Below are 12,307 nucleotides of genomic sequence, written 5' to 3'. Positions count from 1 at the left end.
ACAAATTATCACTGTTTTTTGTGTTGAATATATGTTATATGGTAATTTATGGACCTAATAGGTATCTAAAGCCATTTGCACATAACAAAATATGCATTAAAGTAATTGTTGAACTGAAATATAATTAAGAAGCATATTAATAGTGGCATTTTGGGGGGGAGCCCAAAAGAGTGGGGCCCTAAGCTATAGCTTGTTTAGCTTATATGTAAATCAATGATTAAATTAGCTTACAGTATTACATATAAAACAAGTTTGATCTGTTCATGGAAAAATGGGTGGTGTTTTTACGTATTTTATTTTTGCAATGTTTTGGAATAATAAGTTCAATGACAGTCTTGTGCAACTTTCAATACTGTGTTTGTCCATCGATCTGCCTTAGTGGATCAAAATTTAATTGAAAAGGAAAGAGCAGCTCGCAAATGGAGATTTGGGGTGGGCATCTGCCCGCCTCTCCGCAGGTGTCTTGTCTCTCCCCGGGGCTCCTCTGCGTTTGCTCGATGCGGAGTTGCAAGAAGAGGATCGCACCGTCTTTTAGCAACAGACCCAAAAGAACACCCAGGCGCATGCGCACTTGGGTGTGTGGAGTTCCAAGGCGTGCACTTCCCACGGCTGCCGCTTGGCGGCGGACAAGGAAAAAAAAAAAAAAAAAGCAAGACAGCGCAGCGAGCGTCGGGGGCGCGCGCCGGCGTCGCCGCCGCCTCGGGAGCGGCGCCAGCCTAGATGGGAGTGAGGCGAGGCTTTCAACGCAGGCGCGGTGGCCAAGTGGTAAGGCGTCGGTCTCGTAAACCGAAGATCACGGGTTCGAACCCCGTCCGTGCCTCGCTAAAACCTCGTGCGGGCCGAATGCCTCTTCCCCTCGCCCCGGTGGGCGCGCCAGAGAGAATGAGAGGGAGGGGCTCATTTTTAGGGCAATTTAAGACCCGAAAGCGAAAGTTTAAAGAAGAAGAAGAAAAAAGCGGGGGGGGGGGAGAGGGGGCGAGGAAGAGATTCCCACACAGGAGGGGAATCTAGCGATCTCAACTCAACTCCGTTTCTTTCCCACGTGAAAGCAAACACGGGGAGAGCATTCACTCACCAGGGTCCTGCACCTTAATCGTACCAGGTCGGCTTTTGATTTAAGGGGTTTTTCCCACATTAAAGAGAGATCGATCAGCCTTGTATTTGCCTTGAGCTGCTGGGATTGCCGGTTTCTTTTCCTGGCTCCTGCGCCTTTTAAGAGCAACCCACTGCGCACCAAGCTTTCCCCCAGGAAACAAAGCGAGGGGGAGGAAAGGCAAGGTATCTATTTATTTTTAAAAGCTGCTGACTTGCTCTTGGGAGTAAGTAGGAGTAAAAAAATCTAACAGTGAACTTTTATTTATTTATTCCGGCATGTTAATAATAATCATTGCACGCTCAACACCTCCACTTAAGTGCTTTTGCTAGACTGGGAATGGCGATACTAATTAAACGCCTTGCATTATAGAAAGATAAGGTTCTAGTCCTCATGAAAGGCGCATCACGCCGCAATTCACAACAGTGGTGAGCCGCATCCAGGAAAACAACAACACCTGGAGCCACTAGAGGGCGTTCTTGCAGCACCAGACTTAACTGTGCTTGCAGGTTGTCGGAAAGGAAACCGAATTTGCAGAGCAAAAAAGAGTGAGACGTTGTGGGGGGGGGGGAGCAGCAACTGGCAGCTGCTTTGATTACAATTAGGGAACAACAAGGCGCAAATGTAAATAAGCCAACCAGTTTCAGCCTATGGTGCAAATTCCTATTCCTTAGTGCATAAGATGCTATAATGATTTGCATTCTTCTCTGACAGTGAAGGTTGATTCCTCTTCTTCTGGTCAGCCTCCTGCACAGCAGGCAGAAGTTCAACAGGTGACTCTTCATGTCTGTCTCAGAGGCCACAATAACCGCACCTGTTGAAATTCAGGCAGCGCCCTCTTTTGCAACAACTTTTGCTTTTGCAAATCAAAGCTCATGTGTGACCATTGGAGGGCAGCAAATCCACCCTGCTGTTTATTTATTTATCTCAATAAATGATTCCCAGGGCGCATTCCGCGAAGGAAATTAAAAGTGAGCGGCAGCAATAATACTGAACCAAGTAAGGCGAGCCACCGAGAAGTTTCCGCCTTGGTTTCGATTCCCAGGGATTGTTCAGAGTGTGACCTCGGAGGATAAACAAGCAGTTATTGCTAATTGAACTGGCAGAATGGTTCTTTCAAATGACCTGAATGCTGATGGGAAGGAACTGTTTGGCTCAAAAGATAACAGTAAGAAACTGTGTTTATGGGAAGTTTGGGGAAGTTTTGTTTTTAAATTGTGTATTTTAGCATATCCCACTGATGAGCTGCTTAAATGTTACTAATTGCTACTTTTTTACCTAAATGTTATTAAATGCTAGCTTTTGGAAATTGGGGAATAGTCAGAACAAAATTGCAATTCTTTGCCCCTCCCCCCCCCAAAGTAGAAAGCATTAGTTAATGTATTGGGGGTTTTTCTACGTATTTTCACATTCAACTTGCCTTATTTCAGAGGAAAGATCATACTCAGTGGTCGCTCGCATCTCCACACTGCAGGGAGAGATGCCATCTGAAACCTTGGAGAGCGGCTGCCAGTCAGTTTGGACAGTACTGAGCTAGATGGGACCAATGGTCTGAGCTGGTACAAGGCAGCTTCCTAATATTTTCCACCCACAACAGCACATGTTCCTTGTCCCTTTGCACTGATGATTTTCCTCCCTAGCAGTTGGAATGTTCAGGCGCATTCTGTGACCATACAGATTGCAGAAGCCACTGTGACATCACAGAATTTCAGCCAATGGGTGTGGAGGCAGTGCCTAATGTATGCAAGAGGCTTACTGGGGCTCAGAACTCCTGTTTGCTTTCTTAGAGTCATGCCATAAGATGCAATATTTAAAAAGAGGAGAGTACCTCTGAGCATGTACAGTGAGCCTGTTCCATCTGATCGTACCTAGTCCTGAAATGTCTAGGATTTTATCGTGAGTCACTGAGAAACATAGGCATTTGATACATTTAATAAATCATAATAATAATTAATAATAATAATATCAGCCTATGCTACGCAGCTTTCAGGCAAGCTGCTGGAGGCTACAGAACCTTTTTTAAAAAAATAAAATTAATTTTATAAAATTAAAATTATATTTTTTTTAATAAAATTAAGTATTTTTGTTAGATACAATGCAATACAATTAATACAAAATATAATATGTAATTGAACTCAGGTGTGTAAGAAGATAATAGAATTGTAAAGTTGGGAGGGACCCTGGGGGTCATCTAGTCCAACCCCGTGCAACGACAGGCGGGATTGTGTTCCTATGCAGCGATTCTGCAGCCACACCACGCAAGTGCAGAAACTAGATGCAAAACACAGCATCCTGGGCATGCACTTTAAAAGTTAAGATTCTAGTCCCTAAGAGAGGCACAGATATGCGTGAAGGACTCCTGGTAACAGAAGCAGTCTTCAGAAGTAATATGTTTTGAGATCAGGAGGTGGTGAAGGAGAAGAGGCAAATAGCCATTTTTGCCTTTTCCCCCAGGCAGGAATAAAGTGTGGAAACATCCAAGCTGTGCCTGCGGTCGCTGGTTCCAGCTGCTGTCCCTACAGAACCGTCCGCGAGGCCTTTCTCCTCCAGCTCCTCCAGCCCTGTGTAGCCGCGGGTGGGCGTGGTGGCAATTTCAAAATTGCATCTCCTCGTTTGCTTCTCTCCCTGCTGCAGCTGCCTGATAACGCAAGAGCCCTGGCTGTGCTGCAAAGTCTCCTCTTTCTTCCAGCGCCTATACTACACCCCGATCCCCTTCTGGAGCATGTTGGACTGCAAGCAAGCTGGTCGGGGCAGGGACCTTACCTTCTTGCCTGTCGCCTCCCTGCGTCCCCCTTGGCAGCTCAGTTGCAGTCGGCAATGTCTGCAAGGGGCGCCGGCTTGGCGAAGCCTGGGAGCCTGTTCCTACGCTCCGGGCGCGCGGTTGTTTGTTGCTTCTTAAAGCGGCAGGGGAATATTGCAAAGTGGAGAGGGAGTGTTGGGGGGAGCAGCAGCTTTTCCTCTCCCCTCCTCGTTCTTTTTCCTTTAATGCCTGAGCTCCAGGCCTTTGCATGGGCGAGGAAGGGCCCCCGCTGGGCGAGGTCGCGAGGTGCTCACCAACACTCCAACTGCAGAGAGAGAAAAAGGAGGGGGACAGAGACACCTCTGGCCAGATGTGGGCCGGAGCGCTTTTTTGGGGGGGGGGAGAAAGCAGACAGCCGTTTCCCCAGTTCCAACCCCCCCCCAAATCGGTTTTATATGCCACCCCCCCACCCCACAGCCAGAGCTCTTCTCCCTGCCTGGGCCAGCCTTCCCTTGGCTGGCGGGCCACACCCCCCTGTCTCCGCCGACGGGGCGGGCAGAGGAGTCGCTGCCCCGCGGGGCAGGCAGGCAGGCAGGCAGGCAGGCAACTCGGGGAGACTCCCTCTTGGGCGATCGGCCGCGGTAAGATTTTTTTTTTGGGGGGGGGGTCCCGAACCAAACACCCCCCTCCCCACCGCCACCCGCCTGAGTCACGCTTTCGCCGTGGAGGAGAAGCAGCCAAGGAGGGAGGGAGGGGCGGCGGCCACGCCAGGAGGCTCCCGGTCGCCTCTTCCCCCTCCCCGGCCTCGGCCCCAGGCAGCCGGGAGATTCCCCGTGCCCCCCCCCCCGCCCCGCTGGCGGAATCTCTTCTGACACCCCCGCCCGTGCAACGCCGCCTGGTGAGTCCTCTCCGGGGAGCCCCTCTGGGGATTCCCCCGGGTCCCTCCCCCGCGCGGGGATCCTCGCCTGGGCTCCGGACGCCGGCAGGTGTATTTGGGGAGGGGGGGAAAGAGGGGGGCGGGCGGCACCCCCTCCTTCCTCCCTCCCTCCCTCCCTTTCCCTTGCCTGTCTCTTGGTGTTATGCAATCAGAAGTGCGGGGGGGGGGAGAAAGAGACCCCCCCTGGCAGCTCCCCGCCCCCTTCCCCCCTCCCACCCCGGTGGGCTTTTGTCAGATGGGGGGGCAGGCGGGGGGAGGCGGAAGCCGCCAGCCAGCCAGACGGAGCACCGGGGTTCCCCCGGGAGCGCGCAGCAGACACTGGCGCCCGCCTGCTCGGCTGGAGAGAGGGGTGGGGGGTGGGGGGGCGCGCTCCCGTCCCACACCCTGGAGCTGGGCTCCTTGCTCTGCCCGAGATGTGGAACTCCGGAAGCAGGTGGCTTGGCGGGGTTGGGACACGAGAGCATTTTATTATTTTATTTTTAAAGGACGGGGATGCAGAAACCAACCAACCCCCCCCCCCCGCCCCAAAAAAAGACCCACGTGGAGCCCAGGCTCTGCTGGCCTGACCCCCCCACCCGCAATGGCTTGACTGTCTCCACGTGGCTGCTTTGCTTTGCAAAATACGGCGCGTCCAGCCTCCTGGAGGACAGCTATGGTGCCAGACATAGCCTGCTTTGTACGTGCTCAGACAGTTCCCTTTGGGGGCTTCGTAAGGACATCTCAGAAGGAGACCCTGCTGGATCGGGGCTTGCTGGAGGGTCCCTAAGCCAGGGCGCTGGCCGGCCGGCTGGATGCAGCCCCTCTCCCCATGGGATGCCTGAAGCTGACAGCCCTGACTACCTGGGATTCAGAGATAGACTGCACTTAGGTATGGAGGTTCCGCTTATCCAACACAAAGAGGAGCCACTGAGGCATGAATGGGCCTCCACCCCTCCTAAAACCCTCGTGTCTTGTGTCAATGAGTTTCGCACATTAATACATAGCTGTCAACATTTCCCATTTTATTAAGGGAAATCCCCTTATTCCGAATAGGATACCTCGCAAGAAAAGGGAAACGTTGATAGCTTTGCATTAAATAATAACAATAAGAACTTACTCTTGCCTGCCCATCAGCTGGACTGGGTGGTGCTGAGCTCTAGTCTTATGAGAGAGGCGGAAAAATTTCTCTCTGCTTTCTCCACGTGGTGTATAATTTTAGAAGCCCGTAGAGTTGGAAGGGACCACGAGGGTCATCCAGTCCAACCCCGTGCAACGCAGGAATCTTTTGCCCTACATGGGCCTCGAACCCGTGATCTTGAGGTTAAGAGTCTCATGCTTTACAGACTGAGCTATCTCACTTACCTCTCCCCTCCCTTGCAGGCTTTGAGGTGGGTGGGTTCATCACTGAAATCTCAGGTGCCGCATCTGGAAAACAAACATGCATACTTGGCTTTTTATTCCAGAGAACCTTGGCTTTCGCCAAGACTCCTGCTGTCAGTTTTGACTTCTGGGTGTAATCTGTGGGTTTTTAGGGTTGTTGGTTTTTTAAAAATCGCTTGCATGCTTTGTCGTTTGTTGTAAAATGGTGCTGCCTTGTGACCTTTGCAGGGAGGACAGGAAAAAATATATGGTTTAAATAATAGTGGATAGTATTGCACAGAAACAGGGCAGCTGAAGTGTCAGTAGCTGCTGCTGCAAAGCAGTAAATTAAAAGTAATGCATGGAACCTCCATGGATAGGCACAGTTTACCCCCAGAGGGAGAATTCCACTGGGTTGGATGACTCCTTGATCTGATCCAGTGAAGCACTTCTTACAAATCTGTGTTCTTGAAGAAAGTTGCGGGTGCAGAGTATGGGTGTAGCCAGGATTTTTGTTGGGCGGGGGGGGGGGGCAGGCAGGCCTTTTGTTAGGGGCAGCAGAACCTCAGTTTGCTCTGTATTTTTATTGGATTTCTACTGATTTTTGGGGGGGGGGCAGCTGCCCCTCCCTGCCCCCCTACCTGGGCTACACCCATGGCGCTGAGTGTGTTGGGGAGGTGATGGTAAATTGGAAGGAAAACAGCCAAGGTTGGGATGGGGCCTGTCTGAAAGCACATGGTGCGCAGATTGCCTCTGGGGTAAGAAGAGGCGGGTTGTTCTGGTCCTTGAGGAGAGCCAAATTCAGAGGTCTACTCTGCAGCGGCTGTGAAGCTGCTTTCCTGGTCTGCCACAGGACTGTGGTCTAGTGAATTCTGCAGAGACTGGGGTGATCTGGATGTTCAAAGTTCCCATCAGATTGTGGCTCTTGCAGCTCATTCCTACCAGAGCTTAACCCCACCCTTGATAACAAGCGTAAATCTGATCCTTCAAAGACTTTGCTATCTGGCTGTGAATGAGAGTCAGCAGACTCTGAGTAAGATCTGCGCTTGGTTGGTGGGGAGATGGGTGTGTGTGTGTCTTTCTGCACAGGGCAGGGAATTTTGCCGTCTCGTCTCAGCTTGTCAGGAGGGTTGGGAAACTCTTGTAAGGGAGAAATCCAGGCAGGGAAATAATCCAGGGGAGCGCTCTGTGAAATAAATGTGAACTTTTGGATGCGGTGGTTCCAGAGTCGGGATTTTGGGGGCGAGATGAGCTTACGTTTTATCCAACTGGCCCACAAAGTCCCTCTTCTGGAGCTCACGTTGGTCTGCAAAGGAACCCTGTTTTGCTTTTCAGAGAGCTGAGGGTTTGGATGGAGTTTCTACAAAATACCTGTATTTTAACAAAATACCTGCATCTTAACTGGCGTAGAAAATCAGCCTTGGGTCACCTGCAGGCAGCCTGTTTCTTGAGCTCTCCTCTTGATTGTTTTGTGCAAATTCCGCTGTTTATTGGGTATTCATTCTAATTTATGTATGGGGAGTTTATACAATGTTGCGCCAAGTCCCTGTTACCCCACACTTTTTCAGTGTGTTTCCCTGCCAATTTCCTTACTGTAAAATATATATATATCCAGGAGTGTTTTTCCTTTTTGGGGGGTGAGTGGAAACAGTTTTGTTGTGCAAAAGCACCAAATCATCCACAAGTCGAGCAACCTAAATTCCTGATGTAGATAATCACTCACCCCTCGTTCTCTTGTGGGAAGGGAGCGTGGTGGCGTTTTGTGATTCGCCTCAGGTGCCAAAATGTTTTTGGCCAGCCCTGGTCGTGTGATATGAGAAATGTCCCTCCGTTTGTCCGGGGGAAATTCCTTGAGAACTCCAGCAGCCCTCATGGACAGGAAATCAGCTGCGAGATTAACATGTGACAGGAAAAGCAGATTTAAAAAAACCACATGCTTCTAGCAGGCCTTTCCCCATTAACGATACAGGAATTTACGCATTGCGCACTTTAAAAAAGTTTTAGTAGTTGCTTTTTTGCAGAAAATGAACTTGGAGCGAATTATGAAAACAAAGATGCAACATAGATTTGAACAAAAAAATAAAACCAACCTGAAACTGAATACTGTAATATATTCACCTGTGCCCCACTCAGAATTGAACTCCAGATGTTTTCGCCTGGCACCTAAAAACCTTGTGAAGGGGCCAGGAATGTCTCATAGCTTTGTGATCACTCCCCGTCCCCATGTGCCTGCCAACTACCATAGTTATTACCTTGGTCAGGGTTTGCTCAAGACATTTTGACACCTGAGGCAAACCACAAAATGGCACCCCCTCTCCAGCAGGGAAGAAGGTGTGAGTGAATATCTGCATCAGGAACATGGGTAGGTGAGTGGAAATAAAGATCCACATCAGGATCTGCTGTCCCTGTGGATCCTGCCGCCTGATGCGGTTGCCTTACCTTGTCTCACAGGTGGGCCGGCCCTGACCTTGGATGGTGTTTATTAGGTAGAGCTTGCCAAAAGATCGGCGCGTTCTCATTGCAAAACGTTTTTGCGAGCGTTGCGTAGATGCCCCGCGCCCAGTCCCTGCGTGCCTTTTTGACATCTGGAATCTTTTAAAATATGTTACGGTTTGTGAAGGAACCGTGTAGTTGTGCAACGGTGGCTTTGCTGAATCTGTTAGAAAGTGTCTGAAGTGTCCAAAGCGTGTTGGACGAGCTTTTTCTTTTGTGGGAGTGCAGAGTTGGCGGGAGGAAAAGAACGCCTCTGATTGCAACAGAATGTAAGGCAAAGGAGTTATGGAAAATGAGCAGGCGGGTCCACAGAACCCTGGATCATCCTTTGCAGGCGTTTTTGACCCTGGAGCAGCTATTCTTTGTGTCCTCCCCTTTTGACGCTCCCAGAGCTGCCCGTCAGCTTCCCTTCTTAGCGGTTATTCGGCCTCAATGGCAGACGGCAGTCTCGTCAGTAGGCGGAGCACATCTCCTGCGGGAGGGGCAAGGCAAACCTGCCTTCTCGCCTTACCTGCTCGCACTATCTTTTGCCAGGACTTCAGTGCCACCTCTCTGGGTTCCCTGGGAGAAGTTGCTGGGGGGGGGGGGCACGTTGGCAGAAGAATACAGTGGTACCTCGGGTTACAGACGCTTCAGGTTACAGACTCCGCTAACCCAGAAACAGTACCTCAGGTTAAGAACTTTGCTTCAGGATGAGAACAGAAATCGTGGCGCAGTGACAGCGGGAGGCCCCATTAGCTAAAGTGGTGTCTCAGGTTAAGAACAGTTTCAGGTTAAGAACGGACCTCCAGAATGAATTAAGTACTTAACCCAAGGTGCCACTGTATATGTGTTTTATGTAGGCTTACTCAAAATGTCATTGCTCGTTTTCATACATAAAAGGCAAATGTTTTCTGAGGTCCCAGGAATTTTCTGGGTCCACTCCTTTGGCTCCGAGGACCTTCTTTTTTACCCCAAGCAGGGGCATGATGTAACCCCATACATACACACACACACACGAGCCATGACCACAGAACTGTTTTAACGCTCTGCTGTAGGGACAGTACAGTGGTACCTCGGGTTACAGATGCTTCAGGTTACAGACTCCGCTAACCCAGAAATAGTACCTCGGGTTAAGAACTTTGCCTCAGGATGAGAACAGAAATCATGGCACGGTGGCAGCGGGAGGCCCCACTAGCTAAAGTGGTGTCTCAGGTTAAGAACAGTTTCAGGTTAAGAACAGACCTCCAGAACGAATTAAGTTCTTAACCCGAGGTACCACTGTATTATCATCCTGCTCTTGCTCCAGACAGCTGGGTTGTGGTTTGTTTTGGCAAGCAAGACCTCCATTCTCTCTCCCCAAGCAAAGAGCATGGAGTAGGAGGGGGCCTAGGGTCCCGTGGCCTGTTCCTTTGTCTATTTATGCCTCTGACTATGGGCAGAGTACCCAATTAGCTCATGTTCCTCTTCTTCATAAAAAGAAGGAAAATCCCATATCCGTATTGAGGCCTTACCTTTCTTAGGCAAACCAGAATATCACAAAACAACCACCACAACAACAACAACCCGCCTATCTGGCTGGGTTTCCCAGGCCACTCTTGGCGGCTTCCAGCACATATAAAAACAAAATAAAGCGTCAAACATAAAAAATGTCCTGATGCAGAGCTGCTTTCAGATGTCTTCTAAAAGTTGTGTAGTTATTAATCTCCTTCACATCTGATGGGAGGGCATTCCACAGGGCGGGCGCCACTACCAAGAAGGCCCTTGGCCTGGTTCCCTGTAGCTTCTCATTTGTTATAATAATAATAATTTATTATTTATACCCTGCCCATCTGGCTGGGTTTCCCCAGCCACTCTGGGCGGCTTCCAGCAAAATATTAAAGCATAATAATTCATCAAATATTAAAAGCTTCCCTAAACAGGGCTGCCTTCAGATGTCTTCTAAAAGTCTGGTAGTTATTTTTTCCTTTGACATCTGATGGGAGGGCGTTCCACAGGGCGGGTGCCACTACCGAGAAGGCCCTCTGCCTTGTTCCCTGTAACTTCACTTCTTGCAGTGAGGGAACCGCCAGAAGGCCCTCGGAGCTGGACCTCAGTGTCCGGGCAGAACGGTGGGGGTGGAGACGCTCCTTCAGGTATACAGGACTGAGGCCGTTTAGGGCTTTAAAGCTCAGCACCAACACTTTGAATTGTGCTCGGAAACATACTGGGAGCCAGTGAAGATCCTTTAGGATCCGTGTTATATGGTCCCGGCGGCCACTCCCTGTCACCAGTCTAGCTGCCGCATTCTGGCTTAGTTGTAGTTTCCGAGTTCCCTTCAAAATTAGCCCCCAAGGCATCTGAGTTCCCCAGAACTCTTCGTTTTCTTTACCATCTAGCCTGAGGAAGTGTCCTGAGGTACTCAGAAGCTTGTGTGCTGTTTTGTGACTGTGTGATTGGCCTAAGAAAGGCATGGACCCAATACGGATTTTGGATGAGGATTTCATGTTTTGAGAGAGAGCCATAATCGTCCTGTGGGAAGGTGGGAGGCTGGACTGGTGAAACCTGACTGTCGGGGGCGATGGGCTTCTCCCCCACCCCAGATTCTGTCAGCATGTACATCTAAAAACGTTGTGTGTGATGAACGTAGCAAGGAATTGTACGTACACAACCAGCAATAAGGATCACCTCTATGTGTTAAATTGCTTGTACAAATGTGTTTGTTCTTTGAAGTACCTTACCAGTATGTTGGCATATTGGATGTAGGAGAAATTAGAATCGGTTCCCTTATGGAGGCAGACTCTCCTAACTGGTACTTTCTGAATCAGTGTGAGAACCAAAACACAGATCCATCCTTCAAAATTCACAGTTCTCTGCAATGCAGTCCTCCAGCCAAGGAAGGGCTGCAGAAATACATACACCAGGGTAAACTGTGCATAAATATGAATACATTAGTGAAAATACCCTGCAAAAAATGCCTTATATTTGGGGAAACCACTTTGCAAAAAAAATAAAGAAAAGCATATTAGGCAAAATGCATGCAAATGTGTCTATTAGGAGAAATTTGCACTCCGATGCTGTCAAATTTTCATGAGGACTTAAAAAAAATAAAAATCACAAACCGATGTGAAAATGTGGAAGACTGGAAAAATGAAAAACCGAGGGAAACCAAAACTGGCGAATTTGCCCATCCCTCCTCTCTTAATGCTGGTTGTATATGTTAAATAGGGACCCACAGTGTGTACATAATTGTATCCAAATAATTCTGTGTGGCATAGCAGACCTGCCCCATAATTGCCATTTGCTTTGGCTCTCTGTTCAATGTTTGTTTACCTGCCCCTGGAGGGGATAATTGAGCCAATTCTAGCGGTGAGAAAGGCAGAGGAGCGGCTGCCATTGCCTGCTTGCTCATTGGCTTTGTCTGGTATCGAGGCAGAGGAGCCTCGGCAGTTGGCAACGATGGAAATAAGGGAAGCACTTACTCTCTCACCCAAGGCCGCCCAGAAACTTGGGAGCCAACATTGCCTTGGTATGCAAACCCGGGTTTATGACAGCAACATGTGAATGGGCTCTTTCTCAATGCTTGCCTGTTATGTTCAAACTGTCGTGGTCTGCCTGACTTTCCGCTGTGTGATGTAGGGTTGTATATCCCCACTCAGTTAGATGCAGTGAAACAAATGGACCTAAGGCTGTTTACATACCATGACACACACACCCGGTCCATTTTTGGGAACTGTAGTTTACCCCC

This window comes from Podarcis erhardii (genome assembly GCF_964252035.2).
Source record: "Podarcis erhardii genome assembly, chromosome: 14".
Lineage (NCBI taxonomy): Eukaryota > Metazoa > Chordata > Lepidosauria > Squamata > Lacertidae > Podarcis > Podarcis erhardii.
This window is presented reverse-complemented; position numbering follows the sequence as displayed.